Source organism: Aulonocara stuartgranti (genome assembly GCF_965226115.1).
Source record: "Aulonocara stuartgranti genome assembly, chromosome: 6".
In the NCBI taxonomy this organism is placed as follows: domain Eukaryota; kingdom Metazoa; phylum Chordata; class Actinopteri; order Cichliformes; family Cichlidae; genus Aulonocara; species Aulonocara stuartgranti.
The window spans coordinates 43,698,681-43,706,477 of record NC_138944.1 but is presented as its reverse complement, the minus strand read 5'-3'; positions in this window follow the sequence as shown (position 1 = coordinate 43,706,477).

Below are 7,797 nucleotides of genomic sequence, written 5' to 3'. Positions count from 1 at the left end.
GGATGGTTTGTGTTTTGGGGTTTTGGATACTGGGTTTCTGAGTTTGTGCTCCCTCTATTGGTCCCTGGTGTTAGTGTTCCCCTGTCTCGTCAGGTTAATCAGGTCCAGCTGTGTCTCCCACCTGTGTGTGATTTCCCAGTGTCCCTCTGTGTATTTAAAGTGTGTGTCTGACTCTGTTCCTCGTTGCGTCGTCTGTATTCATCCTCTGTGTTCATTCCCTGTGTTTCTCTGCATTACTCCGTCATCTCCGTGAATCCACTGCGTGTTCTCCCTGCTGTCCTCCCTTTGTGTTCAGGTTTGTTGTTCTATGGTTTAGTTTCTCACAGTTTAGTTTATCCTTAGTTCTGTTTTGCCATCCCCACTGTATTCTGTTTTCATAATAAACTACGCTCACATCTCAGTAAGTGCTGCCTTCAAGTCCTCTTTTCCACACAACACACGGCTGCTGCCCCAGTCGTGACACCAACAGACTCCTTTGTCCCACTCTGCACTTATGTGTAATTGTCCTCAGCTGTGCTCATCGTGTGTTCCCACGTCCCTCATTGCCTTCTGTGTATTTATGTCATCCCTCATGCTGTTCCCTAGTGTACCTCTCTGTGAAGTTTATATTTTCCCAGTCTAGTTTAGTATCTCTCCTTTGAGTTAATAAATAAATCAATCCTTGGGTGTTGGGTGAGTGCTGAGTGTTTGTATATGTGTGCATGAGGGTGGGAATGCATGTTTGTGTCTGTGTGTGCCTGTTTGTCTGTGTCTATATGTCAGGTCGGGTCTTAGACTCCACCTCTCTGGGAACTCCCAGGCCCTCCAAGGCCTATCTCCCCTCACCACACTCCCTGCCAGTGACTGATGCCCTCAGGGGTCGGTGCATTGGTGGTTCTTGGTGTCCGGGGCTGGGCGCTCAGGTATGTACCAGCTCACTCCTGGTGGCTACTTGGCGGGGCCTGGCGCCTGTTGCTCGGTCAGGCCTCCTCCGGGGTGCGGGGGGCCCTCAGGCTCGGTTCACTCTGGCACAGCTGGCTGCCAGCAGAGCCGCACCCCCCTCTAGCTTCTGCTCAGCGGCTACTGGGTGACGCCTCGTCTGGGTATCCTCAGCCCTTCCCATGAGGGTGGCACGGATGCCCCTCCGGTGGTCCTCCTTGGGCTCTCGCACTCTGAGTCCTCTGGATGTCTGGGGCCTGGATCTCTTCCATGCCTGCTTCATGCCCTGGGGGACGGGGCTATGGCTCGCTACATCCTCTTGCAGACCATTACATGTGGAAACCATCTGAATACAAGCGCGCTGATCCACACAGGTATGCACACGGGTGTTCACTGTTCGTAGACTTAAATTACACCTTTCTTGGCTGCTACTTCAAAGCACATTGTGCGCTGTCTGTCCTGCGTGCTGCACAACAACATTGAATATTTAGTATTTACTGCTGTTTACACTTAGCTAGATTAATGCGATGGTGTTGTGTTTAGTACGTTGCTTTGGGTTTTTTTGCTTGTTTTCTATTCTTTCTCCCTCAACAGGTGATCCAGGAGATTTTATTTTATTTTATTTTATTTTATTTTTTAAATTTTATTTTTTATTTTTTTCCCCTTTCTCACTGTCCCTCTCCCCTTCTGTTTTTCTTTTCCTTCCTCTTTCTCTCTCCCTTTCCTATCCCTCACTCATGTCTGTCCCGTCTTTAACAACTGAAAATAAAATAAAATAAATAATAAAAACTGGTAATGTCAGGTAATGAGTTGGAATAAAGTTGAATAAAACCTTGAAACACAGAGATGGATGATATTTTATACTTATTGCTTTATAAACAGTCAAAGCAAACGGGGTCATTTTTGAGCCCAGAGGACAACAGATGTGATTATTTGCTGCCAGTAAAAAACTTGAAGTAGTTTAAAAACAGCTTTCTAAATTAACGTTGACATAAACCCGTCCGTGATCATCTGTTAAAGCAACCGACTCTGGTTGTGAAACAATAATCACAATAACTGATGATTTAATTTATTTTTTACCCAAAAACAAAGAAAAAAATCATTTTTATGAGGTTTTTATCAGACTTAAGATTAAAAAAATGGTTTGATGTAAATAAATTATCTTTGAATCTGACAAAAACGAAATTCATGATATTTGGCAATCGTGTAAAGGAGGAAGAAGTCATTATGTCCATTAATGGAGAATTGATTGAAAGAGTTATTGAATTTCGCTTTTTTGGGTGTAATAGTAGATGAAAATTTGACGTGGAAATCACATATTGAGTATATTAGAAAGAAGATGGTTAAAAACATTTATATTTTGGGAAATGTAAGAGATTTATTAGACTACAAAGCAATGCGCATTTTATATTTTTCATTGTTTTTCTCATACTTAGTTACTGTGTCGAAGTTTGGGGGAATACATATGAGAATACTATAAAACCTCTAAACTTATTACAGAAGAAAGTGATACGAATGATTCTGTCATGGTCCTGGGTCGAGTGACCCAGTGTTTGAGTTTTATGTATCTTTTGTATTTATTTGTGCTTTAGCTTAGTAGGGGGAGACAACAAGACTAAACAGCAATCTAGAAATTAACTAGGTGAACTAAGCTAAGGCACAAATAAATACAAAAGATACATAAAACTCAAACACTGGGTCGCTCGACCCAGGACCATGACAGTTAGGACCGGAGATAAATGTTAATGTTGGTTTGTTCCTTGATTTTTGGTGCCCACTTGCAATATAAGTTGGATTGTAGATAGGGGGCAGGGTTTAATAAGAATATTTTTTTCTTCCTGCTTTACTGATAGAAAGTGTGGTTGGTTTGTCTGAAAGAACTAACTGTGGAAATTTTTGTACCAAGTGTGAAATAAATAAATAAATGAAATGAAAGTGAAAGTTTAGACTGGGCTTGTATGAGTGGGGGTGAATGAGGCATGTTGTATAGAGTGCTTTGAGTACTCCGGGAGAGTAGAAAAGCGCTATATAAGAATCAGTTCATTTACCATTTACTCTACAGGAAAGGGCAGGGCAGGCTGTATCTGCTGCGGAGACTCAGGTCTTTTGGAGTGAAGGGCCCACTCCTGAAGACCTATGACTCTGTGGTGGCCTCGGCTATCTTTTAGCTATCTTTTTTGTCTGCTGGACAACCTCTTGTGGGAATTATATCATTTTTATATCATGTTTATTCTTTTATATCCTTTTTATTAAGCTTTGAGCAGTGGCAGTTGATGAAAACATTTATTCAATTTATTAAACATATAGTTTAATCATGTTATTACACACATTGCATATGTGCTCATGAGAGAGTTAAGCACTCAGTCCTGTGAAGGTCGTCGGAAGCTTCGTTCAGCGTGATGTCTGAACTGATATATTGTAGGAATGACTTGGAGTGCTGTGAATGAATGCACAACATGCTTACATACACACAGACATTAAGTACAATTTCTAGGGTAAAGGTGAAGCACATCTTGCTCTGCTTGTCTCTGCTTAGTGACGCAGAAGGTGTTAAAGATAAGCATGCCATGAATAAGTCTACAGGAAACATCTGGAGAAGCCAGACAACCATATAGGGCAAAATGCTGTTGAACACGGAAACTTGTTTAACTGTCATTAATTATAACCTATGCATGTGATATTCTTTCTGACGCAAGAAGAGGCATGAATCCTGACATAATAAAACTATTCTGAAAGTATGTTTTGACGGGAGATCTGTGTTAACAATATTGAGCTGTGTATCTTCCCATACATGTGTTTAATAAAATCATTGTTTTGACACACTTGGACCAGTGGTCATTTGTCTCACACCTCAATCACGAATCGGGACACTCTCTACCGGGGGACAGGAAGAGACTGAACAGGCCAGCTCTGCTCTACACTCAGAAAAATTATGGTTCTTAAATGGTTCTTCAGATGTCTTCATGGTTCTTTAAAGAACCATCATACGTCAAAGAACCTTTTTATTTTGTGGATGGTTCTTCAGCTATTACAAATGGTTCTTTAAAGAACAAACGGTTCTTCATCCTTAGCAATCTAAGTTTGATGGTGTAAATGGCATAAATATTTATTCACTATAATGAGGCTGTGAATTATACTGTGTGTTTTCTTTGTGTGCATGTGTGTGCGAAGGGGAAGGGCGGGATACCTGGCAATTACCCTTTAAGAGAAGATGGTAGGAAACGTAATATTTACACTGAACAAAAATATAAACGCAACACTTTTGTTTTTGCTCCCATTCCCCATGGGATGGACGTAGAGACCTAAAATTCATTCCAGATACACAATATAACCATCCCTCCCAAACAGTGGTCACAAATCAGTCCAAATGTGTGGTAGTGGGCACATCTGCTATATTGAGATAATCCATCCCACCTCACAGGTGTGCCACATCAGGATGCTGATCTGACATCATGAGTAGTGCACAGGTGTACCTCAGACTGCCCACAACAAAAGGCCACCCTGGAATGTGCAGTTTTTTGCGCTATTGGGGGTCTGGGGACCCAGAACCGGTCAGTATCTGGTGTGACCACCATTTGCCTCATGCAGTGCAACACATCGTCGCATGGAGTCTATCAGATTGTCAATTGTGGCCTGTGGAATGTTGGTCCACTCCACTTCAATGGCTGTGCGAGGTTGTTGGATATTCGTGGGAACTGGTACACGCTGTCGTATACGCCGGTCAAGCACATCCCGAACATGCTCAATGGGTGACATGTCCGGTGAGTATGCTGGCCATGCAAGAACTGGGACATTCTCAGCTGCCATCTGCCCTGAACAATGTGAACCATGATTCATCCGTGAAGCACACACCTCTCCAACGTGCCAGACGCCATCGAATGTGAGCATTTGCCCACAGAAGTCTGTTACGGCGACGAGCTGGAGTCAGGTCAAGACCCCGATGAGGACGACGGGCATGCAGTTGAGCGTCCCTGAGACGGTTTCTGACAGTTTGTGCAGAAATTGTTTGGTTGTGCAAACCAATTGTTCCAGCAGCTGTCTGGGTGGCTGGTCTCAGATGATCTTGGAGGTGAACCTGCTGGATGTGGAGGTCCTGGGCTGGTGTGGTTACACGAGGTCTGCGGTTGTGAGGCCGGTTGTATGTGCTGCCATATTCTCTGAAACGCCTGTGGAGACGGCTTATGGTTGAGAAATGAACATTCAATGCACGGGCGACAGATCTGGTTGACATTCCTGCTGTCAGCATGCCAATTGCACGCTCCCTCATTGCTTGTGGCATCTGTGGCATTTTGCTGTGAGACAAAACTGCACATTCCAGGGTGGCCTTTTGTTGTGGGCAGTCTGAGGTACACCTGTGCACTACTCATGATGTCAGATCAGCATCCTGATGTGGCACACCTGTGAGGTGGGATGGATTATCTCAATATAGCAGATGTGCCCACTACCACACATTTGGACTGATTTGTGACCACTGTTTGGGAGGGATGGTTATATTGTGTATCTGGAATGAATTTTAGGTCTCTACGTCCATCCCATGGGGAATGGGAGCAGTAACAAAGGTGTTGCGTTTATATTTTTGTTCAGTGTAAATAAAAGTTGGAAATATTTGCAAACAATAGACACAATACACACATTCAAATACTGTACTTTAGTTTTAAATTTTAATGAAGTATTACTATTTTCTACTCCAAGGCATTACTTTTGAGATTATTATATATTTTTGAAAATATAGCATAATGATAATACTAGTTATTGTAAACTTTACAAACCACCCAGCAGTATGTAAAGTCAAATTATAAAATACAAGTAAATAACAATTTCAGAACAGAATGTCAGTGTAATGAACACACACTTCATTTTGACAAAGCACACTGCTTAGGTAAATGATCTGAGTAGTTGTTCATCACTGAGCAATTTGTTAATATGTGTTTCGAGCCAAATAAATGACAGGGAGAGAGAGAGTGATGTCAGAACACATCATACTATAACCTCCCGGGAGCGGATGGAGGGGGTCAGTCGTTGAGATGCGCATGCGCAGACAGAGTGTGCGAGCGGCGGGCCTTGACCTTTTGGGGGAAAAAAACCTCACGGACGGTGACAGCGAAACGGATAACAGTCTTCAGTACCTGCTGGCAGGGCCGTGCAGAGAGGTTTAAAGGGGCGGGTGCTCAAAGTTAAAAAGGGGCACATTGAACCAGGCTGAATAACAACAACACACATTCATCAAGAATCTAATATGGGCAACAAGGCAAAGCAAACGTAGCCAATGTTTTACCTGATGGGTGCAATGTTGCTATTGAGGGTTTGCTGTGGATAGTGCTGGAGGGCAGGGCTGTGTTGATCTGAGACTGTAAACATTAAAAAGTCCATAGGAGAGATGGTAGCTGATTAAACAAGTATCATGAGATAATAACAAAATGCAAAGATTGGTGACAGCACTTGGAACCATAAGGCAACAAAAAACTGTGAGAAATAATTTAGGCTCCGCCTGTGAATCACTCTTTGCTTCTCTTCTTTCTTCCATCCCATCACTCTATATCACTCTCCACTTGCTGTCTATCTGAGAACAAGGCACAACTTGCTATTGCAATAAACTATAATTTAATTATCCACACCTAACAACTCTTGCACTTAATCTATAATAAAATGATGACAGAAAAATGTTATAGCACTGCCTTTAGTAGCCTCACACAGCTTCTACTGTTTCCTCCTCATGTCCTTACCAGGCATGTCTGGACAATGTTATATCATGAGTAGGGATGGGCACCGGTTCTGACATAAACGGTAGTAACCAGACCGAAAAGCAGCGCACATTTCGGTGCTTTATTTCGGTGCTTTTTTTTCCTGAGCTGTGATACACTTCTAGCCAATCATTTTACGTTTCCGAGGATAGTAGGCGGGTCCAGGTACGTACGTTCTTTTAGAGCAGAGCTACAGATTAAAAATGCCCAAGCCGAAGCGGTCAAAAGTCTGGCTGTACTTCACAGCAAAATATGCAAACTCAGCAGCCTGCAACAAGTGCTTTAAGCTGATACTGTCAAAGGAGGTAACACCTCGAATCCGATGAAACACCTGGCGACACATAGCATTTTTTTTAAAAAGCCGAGAAATGCGCCGTATTTGATAGCTTGCTGTGAGACCTCACACCGAGCACATCTACTGTGGGTGTGGTGCCTGTTATCGGAGCAACATGTTAGCAACATCCCCCAAAAACCCGAAGAGGAGAGTCCTGGCCCCTAGCCCTGACAGTGTAGCAGAAATGATGAGGATGATGATGCAGCAGTAGCCATTCTTCTCTGCGTGAGTAGCTTAATGTTGTTCGTGTGTAATTTACGTTGAGTAGGCTAACCACGTTATTACATTAATGCATGTAAGGTGAACTAGCAAACATCATCATAGCTACATGCGGCTGTCTTCTTGTTTGATGGCAGGTACTCCCTTCACCCTGGCCAAAAAGGCTAAAATGACCAAAGAAAAAGAGGAAAACAGTTAAACATGAGAGGTTTTTGGACAAAGTTTGTGTTTTTTCCATTGTTTAAGCACTGCTTCCAGCCAAGAGTGATACCATATATGCCCCATAGCTGCAGAAAAGGCTAACATTGTTATCTTTTTACAAAAACCAGCTGAACATGAGAGGTTTTTGGACCAATTTTGTGTTCTCCATTCTTTAAGCACCGGTTTGAGCACCGTTTGAGCACCGGCACCGTTTCAAAAGTACCGATTTGGCACCGGTATCGGATAAAACCTAAACGATACCCATCCCTAATCATGAGTAATATTTTTTTTTTAAATCCATCTAAATAAAACACACACATGCACGCACACACAGTGAGATTTTAGACCTTCTTCAGAATACTGTATATACTATGGGCATCACGG